General features: G+C 43.7%; 1 protein-coding gene across 2 annotated transcripts in view; it reads right to left on the bottom strand.

The window, feature by feature from the left end:
- grid1b (glutamate receptor, ionotropic, delta 1b) overlaps positions 1-13,048 on the bottom strand; it is a 183,246-nt gene that overhangs the window by 92,507 nt on the left and 77,691 nt on the right. The window lies entirely within an intron of this gene.

Genomic DNA, 13,048 nt, shown 5'->3' with positions numbered 1-13,048 from the left:
GATGAAAGGAGGGAAGGGAAGAGAGAAGGAGGCAGAGAGATTAATACAGAGAGCTAAGCAATATAATACAAGAGTAGTTTCCCACGTCGAGAACATATTCTTCAAACATGCTGAGCAAGCATTTACTTCAGTTTAATTCATGCTTACAAACTCCAGTTAAAAGAGAAGCACTGTAGATGCCCACCGTACAGCACGGGCACTCATGAAAGAACCTGCTCTGTTTCTTGCTCTTAAAAAGCCATTCAACCAGACCCACTGTGCTTTTATGCTTTTCTCTTTTTCCTTCTGGGACAAACTGAGCTCAACAAAAAGGTCAGCAGGCGCTTCGTGACTAAACCGCGAGCAGGGCACTCTAGGACATTATAGCATGGTCTTGTATAGCAACCGGAGACAAAAAGCGTTGCAAGCAAAAGCAAGAACAAAAAGTTGAAAAACGATTACCCTCCCAAGATGGTGGTAAATGTTTGATGAGAGTTTGGATTGGTTGAATGTTTAGTTTTGGAAAACTAAACAATACTTTAATACAGAAGAAGACACTGTACAATACTGTACACAGGTACAGTACAAACTGTACCAATTACCACACCATTTTCAGATCGTGTTGACTTTCCAGAACTGACATTTGATGTGTTTTTTTTGTGAGCTTATTACAGTATAGTTTGGGACAACCAGTATTGCAATGAAATCAAGCAAGTGAAAATTTTCAAAGTTCCCATCTGAAGGCTTGTATCATGGTGTCTTCTGTGTGATAGACAATGCCAGAGTTGATGATGGCTAGTAATGAGCTATGTTAGTACTGTATTTTCCACAGACACTTCTTACCAGTTTGTCTTCCTACAGGGACCGTAACTACAGCAGCTGACACGTGACACAGAATGTCACGTGTCAGCTATGTGTCACTATAGAGGCTATTAAATGGGATCTTGTTATGTCTCGTCATGTATGTTGAGTCCACCTGCTAAATGTAAATTGGAGTCACTCATGTCTAGTCTTGTTGTGCACTTCCTGTTTTTGTTTTGTATTCACCTTCCCTCTCGTTTCAGACCCTGACTTCCTCCCTTGGTGTGAAATTCCCGCCTTTTTGATTGTCTACCCCCCCCCTGATTGGTTTCACCTGTTTTCCCCTACCTCATGTATAAATAGTCCTTGTCTCCCTTTGTCTTGTGCCTTTCTTCTGTTTCGTGAGTCGTGCATTTGAGTCCACCTGTGTCGTGTCAAAGGACGTTACAGATCTCATCTGAGTCAGTCCTCTGAAAACCTCCCTCCTCTCTCTCTCTGTCTCCCTACACTCCCACTCCACTCTCACTCTTACTCTTGTTCTGTCTCTCTTTCTTCCCGTCCCTCATCATGGTAACCGTGACCTTTTTCAAGAATCTTCTACCCCATTTAGCTCAGAGACCTGGTTAATTCAGCCAGGGCTGGGGCAGGGGGCTGCCTCTCTCCAAGCCTGCACTAATTATTTCCAGTTGAAGGAGGCTTTCAGAAAGTCCTCTGAAGGTCATTAGGATAAAGCGCAGGTCTGAGTGATCTTAAGATCAGTCCTCCGCAGAGGACTGTGGGGACCCCTTCCTCACAATCCCACCATGCACTACAAGAGGCTCATTCAATTGCAGTGAAAGGCCTCTCGATGATGGCTCGGGCTGCCAGGGGTTCCACCAAAGAAGAAGAGCAACGATCCGGTTCTTAAACAAATGCTGCTAATGACAAGGTAATTATGGACCAGGGCTTCCTGTCCTGCACAGAGAAATAATGGGATTGATCTAGCCGTGCTCTAACCTCCTGCCAGTGTCTTTAAAGAGAATCCCTGTTCCCTTGTTTCGCCTGACCTGAGCTCGCTTACCAGCCGTGGGTCCACAGAGCCAGCGACTGCTCTCCTGAACATATTCCCCAGCTCGTCTGTTTTTATTTTTTTATTTTAAGTTCCTCAAGCTGACCTAAATGGAGATGAAGTTGAGTGTGGCTGTGAAATCTGGAGGGGGGGTCGATAGGCAGAGAAAGCAAACAGCAGAGCTAGCGCAACAAAACACCAGGTTCAGGTTCGGGAGTCAGGGAGTTGGAGCGGTAAGACAAGACAGAGGGGATTGCTAATGGTCAGGCTGGTTATTACTCAAGGCCAATTGAGTTCTAATTCCCAACATGCTTAATTAAAAGATCTGCTGTGGTGCGCCTCTCTCTCCATAGCAACATCTGCTTGGCGTCCTGTGCTTCTTCTCAGTCCCTGTGGATTGGCTTCAAAGATGCAAGCGCACACGGATGCACACACACACCACACACACACACACACACACACACATATGGTGCACACAAACACACACACACACACCGATAAAACAAGATACAAAAAAGAAAAATCTACATTGCCTTGAACACTTCCACAAGCTCTGAGCACCTTACGGTGTGAAAGGAGGACTCGTAGTCTTGCGCCTCTCCTGAACCCTAAATGGTTATGGTTGTTCTAATAATCACCTTGTGTCCTGGAGGGGCCCTCCGTAACCAAAGACTAGGTCTGACGCACAGTCCCATTAGCCAGTAATCAATGGTCTAGACAGGACTCTCAACTTCTATTGAATAAGTTATAATTGCTAATGAGTTTTCACCCAGTAAGGTGTACTAATGCCGGCAACAAAACAAAACCATTACCTTCATTGAATGCTAATCTAGCTACTTTCTCTGTGGCACAAAGACAGTGCTGGACGGGATGAATGCGCTGAACACGAGGACCACTTGGAGTGCACTGCTGTGATGTTAAACAATTTACGTTTCTGCTCAAACTTTGGAGTTGTAGAGAGCTGGCTGCTTAATCTGTTTCGTGTAATTGGATGCTGAGTCGTTGTAGAAGAAATGTTGAGTCCTCAAAAATCAATCAGCAGTTCAGCTTTCAAAAGCAGAGCCCAGAAAGAGAAAGAATTGCAATTTCTCGCTGCTATTGTTTTTTTTTGCAAGACTTGTATGAATCAACTGATTTTATACCACTCCTACTCATAATCCACATATCTAATGTAATACCAACACATCTAACCCCATTCAGAACACATACTTACATACAGTAGACACATCAATGTTAAAAAGAAGAATCTACAGCAGCTTTAGTGAACAATTCAAGAGAGAGAGAAGAAAATCTTGTGGCTGAGGACTTTTGTATCCAAATGTTATTTTCAAGTTTAGCCTTTCTTGCGGGCAGGAGAGATTCCTGAACCTGGCTGATGGTTGTGGAGGGACTGCTAATGTGAACACCCAGGAAGCTACCCTACGCTGGAGCAGAGATGACAGAGAGAGAACAGGGGGAGAGGAGGGGAAAGGAGGGGAAAGGAGAGTAGGCAAAATAAGAAAATAAGGAGAGGGCAGGAGGGAGAATGGAGCAGAGCATAGGGAGAGGGGGAAGAGAAAAGAGAGAAGAGTAGGAGTACAGAGAGGAGAGGGAGATGAGAGAAAAGGAAGATGGGGAAAAAAGCTCACTTCACTCCACCAGTAATTGAAAACATGCTTCAAAGCATTACAGATTAAGATATTCTCATTCGGACCAAATGATTTCAGTCCCAATGCAATACTTCTTCGGAAGAAGGAAATGTCTTCAAATCAAAAGCAAACTAAAACTCTAGGAGAGGTGTCTGCAACTTTTGTCTCCCTCACTGTCAAGTCAAATAGGGCAATAGAGAAATAACTCAAGCTGATTGCCTGCCAAAAAACACACATACTGTTCTTTATTCATTCAGTTCATACTCCAGGCTAGAAATGACTCCTTTGCAACCACTGGAGGTTTGATACAAATGTCCCAGTCTTGATTCTGGCATACTAATGACATCAGTTGTTATATCCCTTGATGTGGGTTGTGAGCTCTGGTCCATTAAAAACACAGGCAACAACAGTGATAGCTTTCATCTGTCTTTGAGTAGGAGTGTGTGTATGTGTGCATGCTTGTATGCATGTTAATGTGTGTGTATGTTCTGTGTGTGTGTGTGTGTGTGTGTGTGTGAGTTTCACCATCTTCCCCCATCTACTCTGGGATCATTAGCAGAAGCAGGCTAAATGTCATGTGTGTAATGTGTGCAGTGTTGGCCTGGACTTTGATAGGTATTTTACTGAAGGGCCAGGCCTCTCAGTGACAGCTCTGAGGAGTGGGGAGCGTCACTGGTAAAAAGTAATGATCTATTAAGGAGAGGAGAAGGCACCATGACATGCCAGCAGAGCCCATCTATCACACGGAGACAGCCTGGGACAGCCACATTAGTCACCTGGAGAACCAGGACCCAGTCTCAGACAGTTGGGCGGACGTCCTCATGGTCGGACGGAAGGACAGACAGACAGACCAAGGTGCAGACAGAAGAATGGACTAGTGGATGGCCAGACAGAAACAGGCTGGACAGTAACAGGTGGATGGACAGTGTACTGCTTTACAAGCAGAAGACACAGGGTTTCCACAAGCTGTTTAGGCGCTTTCTGTGGATGCAATTTCAAGACTCATTTTCCTTCTCTGCATTACAATGCAGATTCTTTTTTATCGAGGCTGAGTTAAAAAACGAATTCAAGTTCTTGCCATGACAAGTTGTTTGTTGTGTTTCCTAATTAAAATGATTATTTCAATAGTATGTGTGAACCCTCACTGAGTCTTGGATACCATCTGTTGGGTGGATTAAGCTGACGTAACATCAACAAGGTTTTGTTATACCAACATTAATCCCCATTCACTTGAACCAAATTAAACCTTAAAACACTTATTACGTTGAAAGCTGACTATTAGCTCCTTACAGATGATTCTAATTCATTTGGTTTGTTTCGTACAGTAAATGATAGTTCAGTGTAATGTGTTTTTACAGCCCTGTGCTTGGGGAGATATCACCAAAGTAATTAGCTACAAGTCTTTCAGCAGCAGTTTACATTACATGATTTAATATTCCACACAGTACTTTCTTTTTCCTTTGTAATTCCAAACATCTTTGTTTGTGTACACCCATCCGTCGATACATTAGACAGAACTGCCAATTGACAACAATTAAGCAAAAATGTATTTTGAAGATTTTTTAAATAGCAAAGTACCAGAGAATGTGTTTATGGCATAATGCTCTGCAGCCTTTTTGTGTGTCTGCTGTGAGGTTGCCAGGCCGGGTGCTCCAGTAGAGGGACCAGAGGTCGTGTCAGAGCCCCCCAGAGGAGAGCGGTCTGGGGATAAGAGGGCTGGAATAGAGGCCTCAGATCAAGGGCATACTCATCTCTCCACGACTCCATCAAATGATAGGAGAGGAAAAGGAAAGTAGAGGGTGAGGGCAGGAGGGGGAGGGCGAGAGAGAGAGCAGGAGAGAGGGAGGAGACGGAAAGATTGTAAACCTCCACTGATCTTGCCTGCCGGCCATCCTACATTACCTGTAAATGACCCATGGCTTATCCCCAGAAAGGCAGGCAGCATAGGCTTCACCATCACACACATCCTCTCTCTCACCAATCGTCTCTGGAGGAGGGGATCCCTCTCTGAATTGCTCCTCCCAAGGTTTCTTCCATTTTTTCCCTTTTTGGGAGTTTTTTGGGGAGTTTTTCCTCGTCTTCCTTGAGGGTTTAGGTTGGTTGAGGGGCAGTTCTATGGGCCCTCTATGTGAAGCCCTCTGTGATATGCTTGCGTGTAAAAAGGGCTATACAAATAAATTTGATTTGATTTGATTTGATCACACAGATAGTGGTAGAGGATCTGCATACATTATTAATGAAAGCCTATGGAACAGGATGACAGCCAGGGCATTCCTAATTTGATATGATTAGGATCTTCAGGCAGACAACCCTTGGATGAAATGTGGAACTAGACATCAAACAGGAATTACTTGAGGCTGAAATAAGAAGACTAACTTATGTTTGGTGAAATCAACATGACCTTGAGGTAAGAAAGGTCAATATGCACAGTATAAAATATTTCATTAAATTGGAACAGAGGGCCAAATATTCAGTGCTCTACCATTGCAGAAGAATACAAACAAGAATCTTTTTTAATATTCAATGCAGTTCTGTGGTTACCCAAAAGCTTGAAGGTTATAAAACTGAATTTTCTGTGTGAAATTTGCTGCTCTGATTCCTCTGTGTGTTGTCACATCTCCTTCACGGAACACTTGGTGCGAAAGCAATGGTTATTGTCACAATGAATGTCCATTTGAATACCATCCCTCTCACACACACACACACACACACACATACACAATCATACAGAATCACCAGAGATGAGACGAGCGTGGCAGGTGTCATAACAAACCAACACACACACACACACACACATACAAACACACTCACGCACATTAATAAACAAAAAACATGCAAAGCACAAGCATCGTTAAAACCCGGGTCTCAGTACCCTGTGAACACAAACAACTTTTGAAGGGCCGGTTGACAACACCTGCACCTCGAAATCAAAGAGACAAGCTAGTGTGAGACGTCATGCAGGCCCAGTGCTGGTTCAGAGCAGCTCACTGAACACGGGACAGGATTGTGAAGTTAACAAGATCACACAGCTCTGGAGCTAATGAGTTAGCCCCTCTGTGCTATCATGGCGCTCATCAATATGATATGTAATTACAAGCTATTAATTACATCTGAGGGAATGGACCAGAGCTTAGTCACAAACCTGGCTGGAAGGCTGTCTTTGTTCGTGGAAAGCTTGATTCTCGCAAACACACATCTCTAAGAAATGACAAGTGCACACTCGTGTGTGCGGACACCCACACACAAACATACACAACCTCAGTGTGACCCATAAATAGTAGTAAAACCACAGCAACATTTTCTTCTGTACTGTATATCAGCCTTTTCTGTGCAGCTACCTCTATGCTGCAATTCGAAAGCCTTAACTTTGATAGTTATGTTAAATGCCTTCAAAAGTATATACTTGTGTTTCAGACATTAAATTGCATGCTACATATTCACCTGACACATTGCCATGAAGATTTAAAAAAATAACATCTTGAAAAGCAGTGACACTGTATCTTGAGATGTGAGGGAAACATCAAGGAGGGAGATGAAAGAGTGGAAATAACAAACATCACAGAGGAAGAGGAGAGCTGGGGAGGAAGAGTGGGACAGAGAGGAAGAGATGGACAGGAGAGGATCAGGAGGACAGATTGGAGGATATGGATAGAAGAGGATGTAGAGGACGGCAGGAAAACAAGGGGATGAAGAGGAGAAATGCCTCTCACATCCTAAACGATAACACAGTCTCCATGTACCTGAAAGTCCATTTTATGACGAGATTGACAAAGGTGATTCACTGAGTGATTCACTGACTTGCAAAAGTGTATGAGGGCAGGTGCACGCGCACACACTCGCACACAACACACAAACAACTGTGGAGACACACAGGTACATATACACAAACACACACACACATGAAAAGACAAACAGAGAAATTGGCTTTTTATCGACCATTCCTTAGAGAGTGGAGCCAGGGGCATTGTCTTTTAAGATTTCACTCTGCTGTCTTTCTCTTGAAAACTTCCTGAATTATCTACACAAAAAACACACAAACACACACACACACACTGTCGACATTGACAATGGCAGCCAGCTAAGGCCCCTCTTCCTCTCTTGCTTTCCTCACCTACTGAATGCCTTCCCATCCTTCCTTCTTAACCACATGAAAGACAAAACCTAGGCTCTCACTTGGACTGATCAGTGGGTGTCTCTGTGTGTTGCTGTGTAGAATATATTAGCCACGAGGCATTTGACCAGCCGTATCTCCATCACCACCCATGTCATCCTCTGTCTCCTTAATAAGGAAGCCAGGAGTTAATTGGTCCAATGTGCCACCGCCTGATAAAAATGATGTGGAGTTGTATTATAATTCTAATTTAGGTGTCAGTTCTAATATGAACACACACATACACATTGACACACTCACACATTTGTAATATGCATATGGTTCTCTTTTCCCATGGGTCGAGCAAATCAATTTTACTTTAATGTTTAGGGAAGGCAGTTGAAATAATCACATCCATGAAGTATCCAGATTACATGGTATTTTCGAGGGCTTATGCGGATGTCTGGTTGAAATTGAATTTAGGGAGATGATAGTTATTGTTACACTGCCATTTTTCATTGAAAGAGCAATCGTTGACCTTTCACAAAGAAAAAAAACAACATTTGGATGGGTGAAGATGAGAGAAATTGTTGGGTTGTAGCACTGTAAGCTATCATAGAGAAAGACAGAATACACTGTCGAAGCAAGACAACATCCATTTCAAAGCCTTTTCAAGCCTTGCCACTCAGTATTCATGGCACATGCTGCTTTGGCAAGAAGCAATGCATTCTTTGCACACACTGACATGCACACACACATGCACCATGCACCATGCTCGGAATATGCAGAGAGCAGACAAGCAACTGATGCCATGCTTCATTTTAACATCCAGTTTTAAACTGCCAGGGAAATTTTATTGTTGTCTTTACTGTGTCACTTTATAGGTCTCTCCAATATCAGTCTTATCACCTTGAATAAAGTTCACACACCCTATCTCTCCCTCTCTCTCCCCCCTTCTCTGTCTTTGTTTTCCCTCCCCCTCTCTACCTCCCCCTTCTCTCACCTCTCTCTCTTCCAATCTATCTCTTTAGACTTTGAAGCTCATCTCTCGCTCCTCGAAGACAAATCATTTTCTTTCATTATTGAACAGACGTATTCACCGCAAAAAACGTAATTTGGACCCATTAGATTCAGAATAGAATCCTGACTGAGACGTTGGTTTGACTCACTGATTGATTGGTTGATTTGCAATGTGGGCCTTGAGAATAAAAGATGGAGATGGACCTTGTTCGTCAAACTTATGGCTTCATTTGAAGATAAAAGAGAATACATTTACTGGGGGAGGGTTAAGCCTAACTGGCAATCAGAAAAAAGCACAGATATGGTATAAATATTAATACATTTACAGTCCAGTGTTGTCATTTGGACCACACCTTGGACTCTTGTTTGTCAAGAACACACATTTACCATTAGACCAACAGATCCAGAGAGGAGCTTGAGGCAGGATAGCTTTTTACCAAACAATTTCCACCAAACTTCTTCATACTAAGCAAGCTTCACACAACTTCTTACACGTTAACAGTAAGACCCTTTTCTTTTGAAAACAAGTTTTGTATAAGTAGCCTAACCCTCAAGGAATGCTAATCGTGTCCATTATGTCAAAATAGAAAATGTCACAAGCAACTTTCTCAGCTTTGGTTAAAAGCTCCTTTGTCATATAAAAATATGCACTGCCATACCTCTCCAGCTCCCTCAGACACATAGCATCAGGATATGCAGATCTCCAGAACAGCAGCCGTTGGTCCTACTGCCCTGGAACCCTGGGAGGGATGTTAGGGATGATGATAGAATATGGAGGACCTCACTCACTACCCTGACAAGATCAGCACCATTAGACCTCCAGAGGATCATTTGGTGCTATTGATTAAGAGGTTGTATAAAAAAGGCCCGGCATTTGAATTTCCTGTGGCCCTTCTCGTGGAGAATATGCGGGTATATTGGCAGCTCCTGACATTTGTTTAAGTCAACTTCCCCTTTTCCTTTGGCTCGGCCTGAATCTTAAACGCTAAATGTGTTTTGTTTGGTGTTTTTCTTTCTTTTTTCAGGTTGAAGTACGTAATATGTATTGTCTGCACATAAAAGCATTGGGTCAAGGTCCAGGTTGGTTTGGAAATGAATAGGGTCTTCCTCTCACTGTCTCTCTCTCTCTTTTCTTTCTCTCTTTACTTTCTTCCTTTGTGTAAAACAAAAAAATGTTTGAGGTGAGAACTTTTTAATGAGTGCTTGAGATAAGCCCTGGTTCATTACACCCACCCTGGGCTGAATAACAATGTTTCCCACAGATTGGCCAAGAATGCTGAATAATTCCTGTTAGTGTACAAATTAGAGAGTAAATCTATTGCCCTCAGTTGAGGAGTATAATAGGCTATCATCTCGGTATAGCGTTGCTGTTTTGCACAGAGGGGATTGGTGTTCAACACAAACCCTTGGAATAGATAGGAGCGAGAGAGAGAGAGAGAGAGAGAGAGAGAGAGAGAGAGAGAGAGAGAGAGAGAGAGAGAGAGAGAGAGAGAGAGAGAGAGAGAGAGAGAGAGAGAGAGAGAGAGAGAGAGAGAGAGACGCACGTTGAAAAAGCTCTTCTCAGACCACACTCAATTTAGCGAATCATTGGATCTTGGAAAACAAAAAAATCATATCGATTTGGGCCTAAATAAAATGCAGCGCTCTATTAGCCGAACAGCACGTTGCTTATGCTTCTGATGCCTCTGTTTGGATTGTCCGTTCATGCAGAACACTGTCTGAAATGGAAACCATAGATTTGGGAATTAGGTTTGAGCTCAGCACCAAACCACAGGACGATGATAGTGCTGATGGTTTACTCAGAAGTCCCCTGGTTGCCCTGGAAACTGGTTAAAGTACAGCGATGGGTTGAAATATACAACTTATCTATTGCTTGGGGAGTGCTTGATTTAGGTAGCCTAGCACAAGGGAGAGCCAGGACGTCAGGATGCCCATTAATAAGGAAAACTAAACCAAGTGCATTGTGGGTATTTGAGAGAAAAGTATTCAGAGAGAGAGTGAGACAGAGAGAAAGAGAGAGAGAAATAGAGAGAAACAGAGAAAATTAGATAAGGAGAGTGAGAGCGAGAGAGAGAGAGAGAGAGAGAGAGAGAGAGAGAGAGAGAGAGAGAGAGATAAAGGAAAGAAGTGAAACGTTCATAACTGCCTTTCAACACCAAACAGTGAGGTCAAGGGTGTGAAGTGGGATCAACAGAGAGGATCACAGGGGAGGTCGTTCCCACGGATATGACGCCAGTTGGGATGTGGCGTCCAGGTGGAACTCATTCTGGGTGACCTTGGAGAGCTGGAGGTCCAGGGGCGTGAGGGCCGGGGCGCAAATGACCTGCCAGGAAATCCAGTCAGAGTCATTCCTCTTTTTCTCCCTCCATATGCTGTTCTACATGTTACGAGTGTTTGTGTGTTCACATGTGTGTTTGTGTGTCTGACAGCATTTGAATTTCAGCTCTTTTATCTGTCTTTTCAAACTGCAGGGAAACCAAAGACGTGTTGTCGAGGCCGGATTAGACATGGAGGCGTAAACCCCTACTCGTGTTGGTATTAGTGAGGGGCTGTGTAAGGCTCCGGCTCTGGACCGCCGTCCATAATGATTGTGTCCTTGGTGTGGGCTGGAGAGCAGTGAGGTTTGTCTTTCATTACCTCCTCAATGATCCGTCAGGGTCTGCTGTGTCCTGCCTGCATACTAATGACAGGGGAGGGGATCTGTCTGAGAGGAACCGGCTCACACATGGAGGGGTGTGATCACACACACACAGAAACACACACACGCACACACACACGCATGCACGCACACACGCAGAGACACATTCACACACACATGCAGGCACACAAACAAACCTACACATGCACATACCAGAAGTACAGTCAATTTCCATTGTTAAAAGGGTCGGCAACGCACAATGAACATGAACAATCAACTCATAGATCTGTACCTGTGTAGTGCACAGAAGGCTTTATTCCATATGAAAACCCTCTGAACAATAAAGGTTTGTTAGGATTAAAAGCCCTTGGTAAACATCCCTGCTGCATGTCAAATTAATTTGATAGTACAATCTATTTGCCTGAGACAAAGAAAACACTAGAAACTTGAATCATGATTTAATTATGACGGAGCTCATGGAATGATAAATGGCTGGAATTGTACTGGACCAATAGGCTGTCTAACCAGCCTATTGGTCCAGTGGGCAGCTGAAACCTGATCTGTATCCAAGTCCATTTTCATGAGGCTGGAACTGTGGCTAGGGCTGGAGTTGAGGCCTGGCTGATAACAGTGACAGCTCCAGCTAATATGATCAAGTCTGCCAGCACGCTGCCTCAGATAGGAAATGACACCTAATTCACTTTAATGTGTCCTGATTCCTGGCCTTTTGCTGCACGCCTGCCACTTAGAGTGTGAGTGAAGGGGGGAAGGCTGGTGGGCGGGGGAGGTGAGACAGGCTAGTTAGTTAGTGTTGAGGTGGCACCATTTTTACAGAGTAAATGGTCCTGCTGGCTGAGAACAGAGGCACACACACAAACAGACGTTTATTTGACAACAAGGCACACTTATGCCGCATGCACTCCATTATATTGACCATTGAGCGTGATTGTTTTTCTGGCAGTAGAACCCTAACAAGCACAGGTGCTTCTACAGAGGCTGAGAGGGGGGCTGGGAGGCAGAAGGGATGTTTATCTCAACCCACCACCTCCCCTCGCCCCCCTAGGTGGGAACTGTTAACAGCATTCTGGGTCAGTTGGTCATTTGAGTTTATTGAATGACTTTTTTTCCACACTTTTTTTTATAGTAAGGCAATGAGTCATCTAGCATATCTCCTGGCTTCATCGCAGGGTTGGAATGGAATGGGCTGATCCTGGGCTTTCCTCTGTGCTTCTCTATGTGAAGAAGGCACAACAGTTGAGGATTATCTCCTGCAACCTGTCCTTACTAGAAACCTAGGATGAGATTGATAGTGTGTACTGTACACAGCATATCAGAGAGATGAGAGCAATGAGTTTTGATAACGACATGACAATGGCATACCATATAGACAAACCATTATGCAAGGTATCAGAGAGATCAAGCCTTTCAACAAATACAACAACCAAGATAAACACAAATGTTAAGTATTACAAAAGGGTGTGTGTGTGTGAGTTTTTCAGATCTAGCCTTATGGCAGAGTGGAAGAGGCCATGTGATATATGCGGTAACATTACATTAAGTTGTTTGATCCTTTGTTCACAACAACTGTCACAGCAAACCATGTCCTTCCAACACACACTCTGGGTAATGAGTACCGGTACTGCAACTCGCCTGCTCATCCGAGAGATTGATGGGTGTGTGGAGAGGAATGCGATGACTGTCAATCTGAACTTGCATTCACACACAGTTAATACTAAACAAAGAATCAAATGGGAAAACATGCAAACATCTATGTACACATAGAGAATCCGTCAGATGTGATCTCAATCTGTGAACCGACTACTCTGACACTCCTTGGAACCAGG

Source organism: Osmerus eperlanus, chromosome 12 (genome assembly GCF_963692335.1).
Source record: "Osmerus eperlanus chromosome 12, fOsmEpe2.1, whole genome shotgun sequence".
In the NCBI taxonomy this organism is placed as follows: Eukaryota; Metazoa; Chordata; class Actinopteri; order Osmeriformes; family Osmeridae; genus Osmerus; species Osmerus eperlanus.
Note: the sequence above shows the minus strand (reverse complement) of the source record. Positions and strands in the feature narration are given on the sequence as shown.